The sequence below is a fragment of the Eurytemora carolleeae genome, unplaced genomic scaffold (assembly GCF_000591075.1).
Source record: "Eurytemora carolleeae unplaced genomic scaffold, Eaff_2.0 scaffold1482, whole genome shotgun sequence".
In the NCBI taxonomy this organism is placed as follows: Eukaryota; Metazoa; Arthropoda; class Copepoda; order Calanoida; family Temoridae; genus Eurytemora; species Eurytemora carolleeae.
Window position 1 is genome coordinate 54,878 of NW_019397392.1, and position 14,791 is coordinate 69,668.

The window sequence follows — 14,791 nt, forward strand, 5'->3', positions numbered from 1 at the left end:
TATCCTTTCCATATCCTTTCTATATCCTTTCTATATCCTTTCTATATCCTTTCCATATCCTTTCCATATCCTTTCCATATCCTTTCCATTATCCTTTCTATATACTTTCCATATCCTTTCTATATCCTTTCCATATCCTTTCCATATCCTTTCCATATCCTTTCCATTATCCTTTCTATATCCATTCCATATCCTTTCTATATCCTTTCCATATCCTTTCCATATCCTTTCCATGATATATTCAATTATATTCTTATGAGAATGTTAATCATATTATAATATGTATTATGATCTTGAATTATCTCTAATAAATCTTACTTACTTACTTACTTACTTACTATATCCTTTCCATAGCTCTTTCTTTATTCTTTCCATTATCCTTTCCTTCACCCGCGATATGGAGTAAAATAATCCAAGCCAATAAAAGAGTTTTAACATTTTTAAATTACGACATTCCTTTCTATCCTATTCTTTCTCCATCTTTTCCATATCCTTTGCTTTTTATTTGCTTATCATTTCCTTATCCTCTACTTATCCTTTCGACTTTCTTTCCATATCCTTAACCTTTACTTATCTTTTACTTATCCTTTCTTTATCCTTTCCTTACACTTTCCTTATCCTTTCCTTATCCTTTCCTTATCTTTTCATTATTCTTTATTTATCCTTTCCATTTTCCATGCTTAATCTTTTCTTATCTTTTCCTTTCCTTAAAGCCTTTCTTTATCCTTGCCTTATCTTTTTTTATCCTTTCCATATCCTTCCCTTATCCTTTCTACATCTTTGCTTTTAATTTCCATATCCTTTCTTTATCTTTTCCTTTCCATCCCTATCCTCTAATTTTCCTTTCATCATTTTTCCCACATTCTTCACACATCCTTTTTCTTGTTTTATCTTATAGTGGGATATATAAAACTGTGGAATAGAAATACGGCTGTTTTCCACAATTTTTTATTTAAATTATTCCAATGAACATGAAACAGCAATTTTTTTCATATTCTTTTATTTTACTTTCCTTTCTTCTTTTTTCCAATTTTGTTTCATGCTTTTCTTACTTTCCGCGTTCTTTTTTTTACTTTACGCCTTTTCACTTTCTTTATTTTACTTCAATTTCCTTTACAAAATATTCTTCTATTTTAGCCTGAATTTTCTGCTAAAGATATCATTTGACGAGATGAGATACAGTGAAACCCTTAATAACGAATACATCGGAAGCATTTATCAAATGTCGTCTTGACAATTTTTCAATGAGTTTTATACTATATTACGCAAATTTCAGTGTTTGCGAAAATAAATAAATAGCCATGAATATGCGAGAACAGTTTTAAAGAGTTCCATATAATCGTTTAATAAAAAAACTTAATATCTGCAATATTCCATTATCAGAAAGTGAAGAATACGACATTTGATGAATTCTTTCGACGTATTCGTTATTAAGGGTTTCACTGTATGAAAATGTAACTTTTAATTTTTATAATACTATAAACTTTGGTTTTACGCTTGGTTGAAATTTGTCATTTGATTTCTCTCCTCACAATTTCTCCATAAAATATAGTTTGAAAATAAATAATTTTTTCTGAACTATAAGCTTTTCACATTTCTACTCATTTGAAAAACAACAAAATAGATTAAATGAGTAAATGAAATTATTGAACATAAAGGTTGTCAAAAATCAGCACGAAATGTAAAGATGCCTATTTTTTATAAACATACATAACTTTTGCAGGATTTCCAGCCTCGAGCCTTCTTAACCCTACCCTTTTCAAGCTGCTCGCATACCCCCCCCTTCCTTTCAAGTAAAATGCTCTCCCTCCCCCCCCCACACCACCCCCTTGTTGTGGTAATTGTTCTGTAAGAATGTGGAATGTGGAGTGGTAGGATCAGGGTGTGTGCCACAGCTTGGCAAAATATCATACAACACTGCGCGCAAAATAGCCAAAAGGTGAAATTAATGCGACATTACTGGGACTTTGTGAACTCGTGGCTTCTTTAGTTTTTATTTTACGCACAGTTGTGGAACAGCTAAGGACATAGATCAGGTGTCCCACGAAACATGACAGTTGGTAAATATTTTGAATGTCGTCTTCCATACTGTATTAAATATTAAAGGCTGTTTGCATCTTATTTCGTTTAAAAAATCTTTTGCTCAAGTATATTTTACTTTGAAATTAATTTTACTATAATATGACTCCAATAATATATTTCTATTAATTAATGTCTTTGGTATTAAACAAGTTAACAAATAATGGAAGAAGACATTCTAAACTATTTACCAACTCTCATGTTTCGTGGGACACCCTGTAGCACAGACTAAACTGACTGCCTAAGTTGACCCGTCACGACAGGCTACGTTTTTACGATAGGTTTTTAGAGTGCCATCTCACGGCCACTTGTTGCATGTAATACCCATTAAATTTTACAACTTTTAAAGAAATACTCCAATTTTAAAGATGAAACATAACATTTATGAATTCAGTATTTTTTGAAGATTTTGTGTTTCGTATCCAAAGGATCCTTAAATATCCCTGAATACGGATGTTTGCTGATTGGTCATGTACAGTACTTGTACACAATAGAACATGCCATGGAAAATATTGCGTATTTTATCTGATAATCGATCTCTGTAACTCTCTTATCTCTGCCCTGTGAGCCCTGTAGGTATAGATCATGTAGTAACTTACAGTACATAGGAATGATACGGGTTGCGGCCAGTTGCGGCATCTGTATATATCCAGTGTACACAGTTCCGGGGTATGTAAACAGTCATAGAGTAATATTACTCTATGTAAACAGTAGACAATTTTTCTATACCATAGGATGAAACAATTGCTGGTTCAAACTGTAAATTGAGAAGTTATACGATCATCAGTAAACTTGGAAAATTATCCTACGGGCACAACAAGACTTTTCCAACACATAAAAGCTTAAACCAAGGTAAAATTTTTATTCTATCTTAAATAATTTAAAATTCTAAAGTTTTTAAAAATTAACATTTCTGCAACAGAGCTAGACTGTTCCTCCCCCGCTTGTGTAATTTGTGGACATATTTTTTACAGAAGAAAGCTAGACCAACCAACGCATATTTTGTTTTAGAGAATGTAAAATAGTTTCAAAATTTGCTTCTTGCTAGTTGGATAATGTATAGAATAAAGATATTATATACAGATATTTGTTTACCATTTTATTTCACTGTGCACTAGTACTCTCCTTGTAGTCATCAAATAAGCTTTTTAAAATAAAAAGAAAGAATAACATGGAAAATAGTTACTGCTTTTGCCCTGTAATTTATAAAGTTATCACATAAACAGAGGCATAGTGGATGTTCAATTTTTATCATGCGTATGAATAGAAATATAGAATTCTTAATTTGGAGCACAAAAAAACTATTTTTGGACAAAAACTATATATGATAACATATTGTTTCAAAATTCAAAAACTTGAATTGCGATTGACGTAATAAATTTTATTTACCCTTCATTTAAAGAGGGGTGTGCCCGACTCACAACTGTACTCTTTAAACCTTTGTCTGATCTATAATCTTGAAGATATCGTCGTTTTGCTAGCTTGTAAAGTGGTTGAATTCTGGCCATTTTTGCCAGCCCCCTTTTACTTTTAAAGTTAAAATATGGATATCTTACAAACCTTATATAAGTCCCTTTTATGAGCACTTTCAAACAACGCGTACCGGCTTGTCAGACGCAGACCCGTCAACCCTGCTTCCTGTCTAGTTGTTCCTTGGGTTGATCGGCCCAGCGCGTTAAATGCAGCCAAATTTGTCGGACTGAACTTATAGTGAGAAGGGTGAGAAGAATTAGGATTGCTGGAAACTTGTTTTATTGTACATAAACAACATTTACAATTTGGGACCCATAGACCTGTTGATAGGAAGACGACATTGAAGCAATCTCATGTGTATTACTATTTAAGTTATTGTTATAATGCAAAAAATGTTGATCAGTAGCTTGAAAATAAACGGATTACGTATAATGGACCTGTTTACACTGAACAATTGCTGTCTTTCATGTTAATATGAATATTATAAATCATAATTTGAGTCTACATGTCGTCTTCCAATTCCACAATATTATAGATCCTACCGTAGTAAACAGAGATTCCACAAGCTAGACCTTCCTCTCTTGCCCAAGAAAACTTTTTTTTTACAATCTTAACAATTGTGTAAAAAACGGGTTACCCTTACAAGATGAAACGTTGATGACGACATTAAACCCTTTAAAAACAAGGACGTTTGATTCAGGTTTTGGCATTATTAGTATTATTAGTAGCTATTTTATCATATTTTGAATAGTTTGCCAAAGAAAGAAACAAGTTTACTACTGCAGAGAACCATGAATGTGAGATAAAAACCTAAATATATTCTTTACAAAGGTCTCTGAAGTCTCGTCCTTTATGGGTAACCCCGTACGTTGCAATACAATGTGTACACACTTCTGTGTCCAGCCAAAGTAGATTAATCGGGGTTGAATGATTTAATAATCATATTTTGTCAAAGAAATATTTTCTCACACTGTTAAAGGCAACGACTAATATTTTTTCAGACTGTTGGAACCAAGGAAAATATTTTCAAACTGTTGAAACTAAGTTGCAATATTTCTCAAACATTTTTAAGATTGGCGAAGGAAAGGGCCAATATTTTCTCAAACTGTTGAAGACAAGGACCAATATTTTCTCAGACTGTTGGAAACAAGGAAAATATTTTCTCAAACTGTTAAAACCAAGTTCCAATTTTTTCTCAAACATTTTCTCAGATTGGTGAAGGCAAAGACCAATTTTTTTCTCAGACTGTTGAAACCAAGGATCACTATTTTCTCAGACTGTTGGAACCAAGTATTAATATTTTCTCAAACGGTTGAATCCAAGGACCAAAATTTCATCAGACTGTTGAATCCAAGGATCAATATTTTCTCAGACTGTTCGAACCAAGGATCAATATTTTCTCAGACTGTTGAACCCAAGGACCAATTTTTTCTCAGACTGTTGGAACCAAGAATGAACATTTTTCTTGCCTTATTTTTTCCTTATCCGTTCCTTATCTTTTCCATATCTTTTCCATATCAATATTATCTTAGACTGTTGAATCCAGGGATCTATGTTTTCTCTGACTGTTGAAACCAAGGACCAATATTTTCTTAGACTGTTGAATCCAGGGATCTATGTTTTCTCAGACTGTTGAAACCAAGGACCAATATTTTCTTAGACTGTTGAATCCAGGGATCAATATTTTCTCGACTGTTAGAACCAAGGATCAATATTTTCTCAGACTGTTAAAACCAAAAACGCACATTTTCCTTGTCCTTTCTTTTTCCGTTCCTTTTTCTATCCTTATCTATTCCTTATCATTTACTTATCCTTTCAATATCCTTTCCATACCAAAATTTTCTCAGACCGTTGAATCCAAACATCAATGTTTTTTTTCAAACTGTTGAATCCAAATACCAATATTTTCTCCGACTGTTGAATCCAAGGATAAATATTTTCTCGGACTGTTGAAACCGCGAGGGCCACCAGGATTCATGAATGAGTTTTGCAAGTAATGCATTGATCAGGAACAAGGAATATCTAGCACTCTTGGCTCCGTCTCTACCTAAACCTTGTAAACTTAAAGGGACTGTAAGCGAAATTTCGAGTGACCCTCTTTGCTAAGATAACAATACCCGATTAAGACAATATCTTTGAAACGTTTATCTGATCAATATTAAAGAAGATATTGTCGTTTTTTAGGTTTAACATGTTTAGTTGTGATAATTCCTATATGGTCCCTGCAGTAACTTTTGTAGAGAAACCACAATTGAATATAATTAGTTTTTTTTTAAATTGATAACATTGATATATAATTCATACTTGAGTATACAAAGGTATATAATGGGTACCGTTGTGAATCAGGCATTTCCATTTTACGTGCAATTAGGGTTACAGACCATTTAAACAGAGGAATAAGTATAAAAGTTAACACTGAAAAACTTCGTAATTCATATACAAAAATGATTTTTAATGCAATTTAAACCATATAAATTTAAGAAATTTGTAGTTTTGGAAATTAACGTTTTTACCCCGCCCGGTAATGGAAATTTATCGTTGATTAAAGGGTAGCCCGGCCTCAATAAGGGATTTAGATTTTGTAAAAGACGTAAAAGGGATAGATTCCAGAGTTGGAATTTAAAGAATTTGAGCCGCGGTTTAAATCCGCCAAAACCCGGTTTAAATTAAGCGCCGGCTTAAATCTTGAAACATTTGATACAATTTTAAGTGGAACCAACCATATTTAAGCCGCGGCTTAAATTTAAACCGCCGCTCAAATTCTTTAAATTCGGCCACAGGTAAAATTTATGGGAATATTATTAATATATATGCGGGAAATTGACACTAAAAATGGAAGGTTTTAAAGGCTTATATAGAGTTGAATTCGATATTGATCGCTCTAATTTTACTTCTATAATCTGTTGCACACTGTTCCATTGAGACCGTCAGGTTAAAAGTCGTGTCACTCGAATGAAACCTTTTGCAGTAGATACATCCATGTCTAGAGATATCATAACAACCAATTTTAAAATCTGCACTGCAGCGTGTTAAGATGGTTAAAAATCATGAGAAGAAATTGGTTAAAAACGTCTTTCACCCTAGAGCGTATAGCGTCCATATAATAGCGTCCATATATGCAATTAAATAGCGTCCATTTAATTGCATTAAAGTTGCAATTAAATTTAAAACTAATAATTCAGATATTACAACCAGTAAATTAATGAAGAATTTTATTCGATGCATTCGTATAACGTTAATCTTAATATTTCAAAATATTTTGTTTATATGATCCGAGTGTTATTTTTAAATACATTCATTCCTAAAATGTTGAGGATTTCTGATAACGAAGACGACATCCTCATATTTTCCAGAAATGATCGAAAATTCAGCGCCAGTCGTGAAAACAAGTTTTTAACGTAATATTAATTTTTAAAAATGTTCCAAGGTGCATAAAAATGTTTTTTTTCTCGAAATGTTCAACTTCATCAATTTAATAAATTTACTCTTTAAAAGACTTGAGACTTAAACATGAACAAAACAAATTCCATTCCAAAGCTAAAAAATTTATTTATGTCCTTCCAATTCTAATTGAATTTTGTTATTTCACAAAAAGTGATTCAATGGTGTTTGCATTTATTTTTAGTGAACAATTGGGAACTTCATTATATGAAATGTCTTTTAGTTGTAACTTTATAATTGTAAAATATATCAGATATTTTAATAGTTCTATTGATTAAATGGCTAAGGACTAGGGTTTGTATACAGGCTTTGATCAAGGCAGTAGAGAATACATGGCCTGGCACTAACTCCCGCCTCTCTGGCGCCAGGACCAGTGTGGGGGTGGCGCCAGGGCTAAATCTGGCGCCTTGGTATATTAATATTCAAATAGGTGCAAGGATTGTTGATGGAGATTTTTTCATTCTTTTGATTAATATCTATACCCTACCCATAGAAATTGCTTTAAAATATGTTTAAAATAAAATTTTTAAAAATTGGTTTATAAGAGCTTTGAGACTATAATGAATGCACACTGCACAGTGATCCATGAATGTTGCAAGCTCTAACGCAAAAAATTAATCAAAATTTTCCAATCACTTCTAAAAAACTTTAAAACATGTTCTTAACAGTTCTAAAATCTAAATGTCTAGGTCTACAAAAATAGAGTAAGTGAGCTAGTGAGGTAGAATAACAGGCCAAGGCGTTGCGACACTTAAAAGTCGACCCAGTCTTGAAAACTGATGCAACTTTTCAGAGAAACCTAGATCTAAGTGAATGTACTTTACGGACATTTCATGAAAACAACCAGATATCTTGGATTACCAACGTTTTGAATAATTTTAATTATAATATTCCTAAGATAAAATCTTTCTCAGTTTTTAAAATGGAAAGAAAAAAAGCTTTTAACTCTTTCAACAGGAATAACTTTACTATTGAACTTAATTTTCCTGTTCAATTAAAAAGGAAGGTACATAATTTTTTCAGACATAATGTACGATAAAAGGCCTGAACAGGGGTAACCAGAAAACAGTGGAAATAATGTCGTTTTCCTTTTCATAATTGATTTTTAAAATGAATACAATTTATCAAAGCAAGATGTAATAATCACTAAAAGGAGCTAAGTCAGCAGATCCGTACTGTTCAAGCTGCAGCGCCATGATATAAAACTTTCTTTTCATCAATCTGAAAATTTTAATATCCGAGAATTTTTTTCAAGAATATAAAAAATCAATATAAACATGGAAGTGATGTTTGTCAGACATTTTTTTTAAATGTGCGCAACCTTCTGACACGTCTTTAGCAAGGGAATGAATAATCATTTCTTCATGTTAAATATGCGCGTGAATCATATATGCGCGCGCACTGTGCAGGGTTCAAAGAGGACATACATTCCACATTCCGGAGTTAGGTTTTTAATTCGCTTTCTTTTTATACTTCTTGTACGTATTAGAGTTGTCAACGATAATGTATCACAACATAAAATGTACGTTTTTGTACGTTACGTTACAGTTATTGGAAACGTTTGAATATGTTCTATATAAGGTGAACGTCCAACGTTAACGTTATTTGTGCTTATACCTAAAGTTCTAAAGTTAAGGTTAAATATTAACGTAAGAGGAACATACACCAAACGTTAGTAGTGCTATAAGGTAACGTAACGTTATTTTTCTTATACTTCCAACGTTTTTGCCCATGACGTAAAGAAACGTTTTGTTTCAATGGGGAGCTTCAAAGTCTAAAGTTTAAAAAATCAATTGTGATTCGATTGCACATCGTTACGAAAGGATTTCTATTCAAAGTTCAAGTTTTAAAAAGTGCAACGTTGTAGAACTAAAAAATGCATTTCTGTTTATGAAAACGTTTTTCCTAATATTATAATGAAAATTTAAACGTTTTAGAAATGGTTTATTAATCAAATATATAGTTAGGAAACGAAAGTTTTTTATAGAGATTATAAATTTCAATAGTGTATCGTAAAACATTCAAAAAGATGTAATTCTGTAAATCAAAACGTTTCATGACTTTTCTCTGAATACTAAATTGATTAGCTTAACGTTTGATAAATGATATATGTATGTTGTTGTAAGGGCTGAGTTTTAATTTTAAAAGTGTAACAATAATTCTGCCAATCAAAACGGTTTAAAACATCTCTCATCTATTAATGTAAGAGATTACTGATGAATGAGACAGCTAAGACTAATGGTTTTTCATTTCAAGTTTAAAGGAAGTGAGTTTATGCCACAATCAATTCATCTTTGCAACCCGATGTCGTAGACCTTTGATATTAAACCATTAGGTTGGAAAGATATAAGGATTAGAATATGTAACAACAACTCAGTTCCGTTCTAAAGTGTATAAACTAGAAAAGCCTGATACTGACTTTTTAAATATAAGCAGGTTTATACAGATTATAAACGTCCGCCTGTTTTATAGTGAAAATTTAAAAAAAGAGTTTTTTTGTGACATGCGAAAATTCAAATCTTAAAAATGTTTTATGGGATATTAAAGGTTTTTGTTCAATGGACCCCCCTAAAACTCTAAAAAACTCTCAAGTTTATTTGACTATTTGAAATCATAACTTCAGTTGGTAAGGTTCATGTTTTAGGTTAAAAAATCTAGAAATATAGATGCTTATTAAAATGCTAAAATATTTTATCAATTAAAAAATGCGTTCTTCATTTTGAGATATTGATAAAGGTAAGATTACGAACATTGACAGAACTTCGTATTTATACACTGCCTTTAACTGTTTCTCTGTGGCATTTTTTCTTCTTATAATCAAACATATTTTTCAACATTTTTTTGAGATTTTAAATTTTGGCCATCCCTTGGGTGTTGTACTAGGGAGGGAAGGCCAAGAAGCCATGAACCCCGCTGAAAATCTCCGAACCCTGTGGAATGGTCTCCGAACCCCGTGGAGAGTCTCCGAACCCCTTGGAGGAGGTTTTTTGAAAAAAACGTTATCAAATATAAATATTACTTGTAAATTAGCAATAGTTTTCCAATCTTCTCGACATATGGACTCAATAAATATAATAATCAAGTTAAAGAAATAAAGTTGTACAAGCTGTACAATTCATTGGAAAGAACTTGAACCATATGTATTCTCTCTATTTCGGCCACTTTGCTGTATTACTAGTAGGATCCGGGAGAAGGATGAAAATACAGAAACCCGATTTTACAAACTTAAATAATGTACTGTATACAGTATACACTGTACACTGTACTGCAGTATGCTTTGAGCCAGACTTAGAACGATCGTTTTTGCCTTATAATTCTTCTAGAGTAACTTTGCATGTTTGATAAAAGCAAACTTCTATAGATAGTTTTAAAATGTTAGAACCTTCTCATATTGTTGTTAAACATTTTAAAAGTCTAAAAAAATAAAAGTTTCTGAAAACGAATCTGGCTATTGCCAAGCCAATCTCTATTTGTACGCATCTTCAAGATTGCAGGGGAGTTTTTTTTAATTTTAGTTTCGAGAAAACTGAAGATTTTTATGTTTGAGCTTTTCTTGATCTTTACTTTCCCTTTATAAAAACTAAGTATTGGCTATTTTTAGAAGTACATTTATTTAAAGTTAACATAAATCTTTACATATTAAAAAATACCACCAGTTTCTTTTTGTTTTCATGCTAATAGCTTCTCAATAGCTCCTACGGGAAAGAAAACAGGCAAAATATCTATCTTAATAAACTATAATGTATGATAAGTTAATAATCTAGTTTTTTATTCTTCATTCATTAATTTTGACCCTTTTTAAGATTTTCAGGTCAAAAAAATGTTCACCTGCGGCACGCCCCTTAAATATCATCTTTGTTATTTATTACTTTTGTGTCCCCTCCCCCCTCTGTAAATTCATAGCTACGGGCCTGGTTATAATCCGAATTAATATTCAGGAATACAATTTACTGATTACAAGATTTACATTTCTATTCTTGATATTTTCTCTAGTTTCAGGGTTTAATAGAAAGCACAGGCCGATGATTGTCATTAATATTATTCTTTATTTTAACAAATTAACTGATATTTGTTTTATATTCAGAATCACTGGTAGAGGTAAAGTAGGTGTTCCTCTCTCCCCCTCCCCACCCCACTTAATACTTCTTTTCTCTGCGTCCTGACTCCTGGGAGCCCGGAGTATGGAAGCAGTAAATAAAAAATAGCGTTAAAATTAGCTTGATATCTTATTTAACAGAAAAGTTAAAACCAATTAAAGCATACGAAGTCAGGCCGAAAATTGCCTCGAGACCGGAACTTTAGGAGCCTGAAATTTTGAATTTGACGTTTTCTCATAATATGCTAGCTGTGTGCAAAATTTAAAGAAAATCCATGACAATGACTTCCATGGGGTGACTGACTTGATAAAGAAATGACCCTTAATCCTCTCAAAACAAAATCTGGTCTATACGACATAGGGTCATATGGAGGTCTCATAAAAAATTAAACCGGTTTGGTATTGACGCATAAGGGATAAACACAAAAAAAAAAACTCAACAGACAAGCAAAGTATAACATGAAGATTCGGTTATATTACGATACTTGTATATTTCTAGCAGGGAATAGGAATAAAGGAAAAGGAAATGGCGCTGGTCTGGCATGAGAAAGCCAGTCTCACTGCTTTGCAGACAAGTTCGGTAAACCTTACACACACTCTTTTGGTACAGACCCACACCATGACTACAGTCAAGGAAATTGCAGAACAATGTTGTCAATTATAATTAAGCTTAAATAACGACTAGTTTATTGTAAACTTTATTCAAATTATATTCTTTGCAAGAAAATTTGGCTTATAGTGTTGACATAAATATATAAATAATATACTACATGTATATTAAACTTATTTTTAAGTAAACAATTAACAATAAACAAATGTACTTTACTAGAATGTACAAATACCAAGATTTGTATGTATTGTATATACCTATGCAGTACACGCCTTCGGTACGGTAAACTTTACACACATTCTTTTGGTACAGACACACATACATGACGTTTCCGCCCCCTGATTTCTAGTCCTTAACTTCCAAATCCTGGACGTACTCCTGAATAAATGTTTATTTATGATATGTAATATATAAATATATATTCCTATGAATATTGAGATGCATAAATATCAAATATTTTATATCACTATCCAGTAAACACTAAACCAATTCTGGTCTTCCTTGCCATCAAGAAAACAAAAGCCAAGAGAATTGTCTCTCCTTACATTTTATCTTTTTTTTTGTATTAAACAAACATCGATTAAAATATGGTCAGTTGATAATTATGAATACATTACATACTACTTTGGGAGAGTTCTTTTTACAAATATGAAAATGTTAACTAAATTACTGGGATCTGGATAACTTTGAAGTGTCGCCAGACCTTTTAACATAGCATACCGTACATTTTATTTTTAAGGTTTTAGCTCTAAAAAACTATTTGAATGAATACTGTCACTAAAAGTATATAGCCAACAGAAGTCATTCCCCCAAGTGGATAGGATAGCCAAATACTGAATGATGTTTGGGTTAGAATTTGTTAATTTTAGTTCACAGTATAAGATGTTAGAGTTTGTCAAAAATACAATTATACATTGATGAAAGAAGAATGGATGTTGTGCCAATTTTCCTTTTCAAAGTTTAAATGAACTTTTTCAACTTTATTTCTGTCAATTAGGTCGAAATTCATCAGTTAAGCATTAAAGGGAATGTGAGCGTAATTTCAAGTGACCCTCTAGGCAAAGATGGCAATGTCCGATTCACAACGGTACTCTTGAAAACTAATCAATCATGTGAAAGATATTGTCTTTTTTCGACACACATTGGCCTTTTATTTACCGTTGGATTTACCCCACTAACGTACTAACTAACTTTACTTTGATTTACCGTTGTATTTACCCCACTAACGTACTAACTAACTTTACTTTGATTTACCGTTGTATTTACCCCACTAACGTACTAACTAACTTTACTTTTGTTGTAGTCTTAGACATTTACATTTTTTACCAACAAATATTGTAACAACTTTGTAAGAACAAAGTATTCTTTTAAATTATAGCGATATTTCAACTATTTTAATGACACAAAAATACAGCAAATGACAGATTGTTTTTAAAACTGTGATTTCGATAGTTTTATAAATAACGTGGTAGGCGCTAGGCATTATATTAATAAAAAGAAGACGACTGTTTTATTTAAGTTTTTATAGTTAACAAGCTTTTTTTAAATTAACAGTTTACAAGTAATCAAAGTGAAGCTTTTTTTTATTGACAGCTTCTCTTGATTTCTATGTTTATATGTATCCATGCTGTTTAACAGCTTGATATAAATCAAATAGAAATAAAAGTTGTCTTCATTGTATTGATATAATCGTCTACCACTGTACATGAATGATAATTTACAAAGATATTTATAACAGGTTTTCTAAGTTATTGTACTTCCAGTTTGTTTATTAGCAGATTCAACCTCCTTCAACTATTTTCTGTAATCAAAATTACAAAAGGAGTTCTTTTTATATGAAACCCCTTGGCCGTTTTCAAGACAATGTCAGGTCTGATCAAAATATTGTTCATAGAACGTAAGGTTATGAGGGCTGAGTTTTAATTTCAAAAGTGTATCAATAATTCTGCCAATCAAAACATTTTAAAACGTCTCTAATCTATCCATTTTTATATCTTTATATGTCAAAAAATTCAAATCTTCTAAATGTTTCTTGGTCTTAATTTTGATTTTTGCATTGTTTAATGAAACCAGGGAGTAAGGAATAGAAGGGAGATATAACTGACGCGGTTCGCCCTACCACATGATTATACATGCTTCGCAGACGGGTACTCCATTTGTATATGAAATATTCAGAAAAGGTAATTGTACATCAGACAAAAATTTTTATTCAAATGAAGTACCGTCTGCAAAGCATGTATAATATATCCATGTGTATAATCATATGGTAGGGCGAACCGCGAAAGTTATATCTCCCTTCTATCCTTACTCCCTGAATGAAACCCATTAAAACGCTGGAAAAGGAAGACGACATTTAAGAAATTTTACATATACATTGTAAATGATTTACTAATAGCAAAAAAATCAACTGTATGTGTAACTGGTCTGTAAACACAAGACAATTGCTGTGTTTCATGTTTATTTGACTATTTAAAATCATAACTTCAGTTGGCAAGGTTCATGTTTAAATATAGATACTTACTTAACTGCAAAAATATTTTATCAATTGGAAAATGTGTTATATGTTTTGTTCATCAATATATTTTTATGAAACTTTAGAATAGAATAGAAAATTTTATTTCGCGTTGTTTGTGTTTAAAAATTTAGCATTTGTCTTACTTTATTTTGATATTTTTTAACCCTAGACATGAACCCTGAAACATTTTCATTGTGGTTAGTAAACTAAAGCTAATGCCGCTTTTTTACTCCCTTTTTAAGTAACATAAAAAACACAAGAAGAACTAAACATTCGCCACAAATTATAATTTTCTAATCTCTATATTTTAAGTTTGTGTTGTAGACTTTTGATATTTCAAAATATGAATTCTGATAGAGAAAAAAGTGTAAAGGAATTAAGTTGTTGTCACACACTTATATTTCTAATCCCTATATCTTTGCTACCCAATGTTGTAGACCTTAGATATTTCAAACTATGAATTCTGTTAGATAGAAGAAAATCCACCGGAGCTGAGGGTCAATTTGCTTTGAGTAAAAATAGAAAAAATTAACCATAACTTAACGCTTAATAATTTAGAACTATTGTTTCACATGCA

General features: G+C 31.6%; 1 long non-coding RNA gene across 1 annotated transcript; it reads left to right on the forward strand.

The window, feature by feature from the left end:
- Positions 1–2,794: 2,794 nt before the first annotated feature.
- Positions 2,795–3,163, forward strand: LOC111714053 (uncharacterized). Its single transcript, XR_002767873.1, has 2 exons — positions 2,795–2,931; positions 3,002–3,163. It is a non-coding gene; the product is annotated as an uncharacterized LOC111714053 (long non-coding RNA).
- Positions 3,164–14,791: the final 11,628 nt, after the last annotated feature.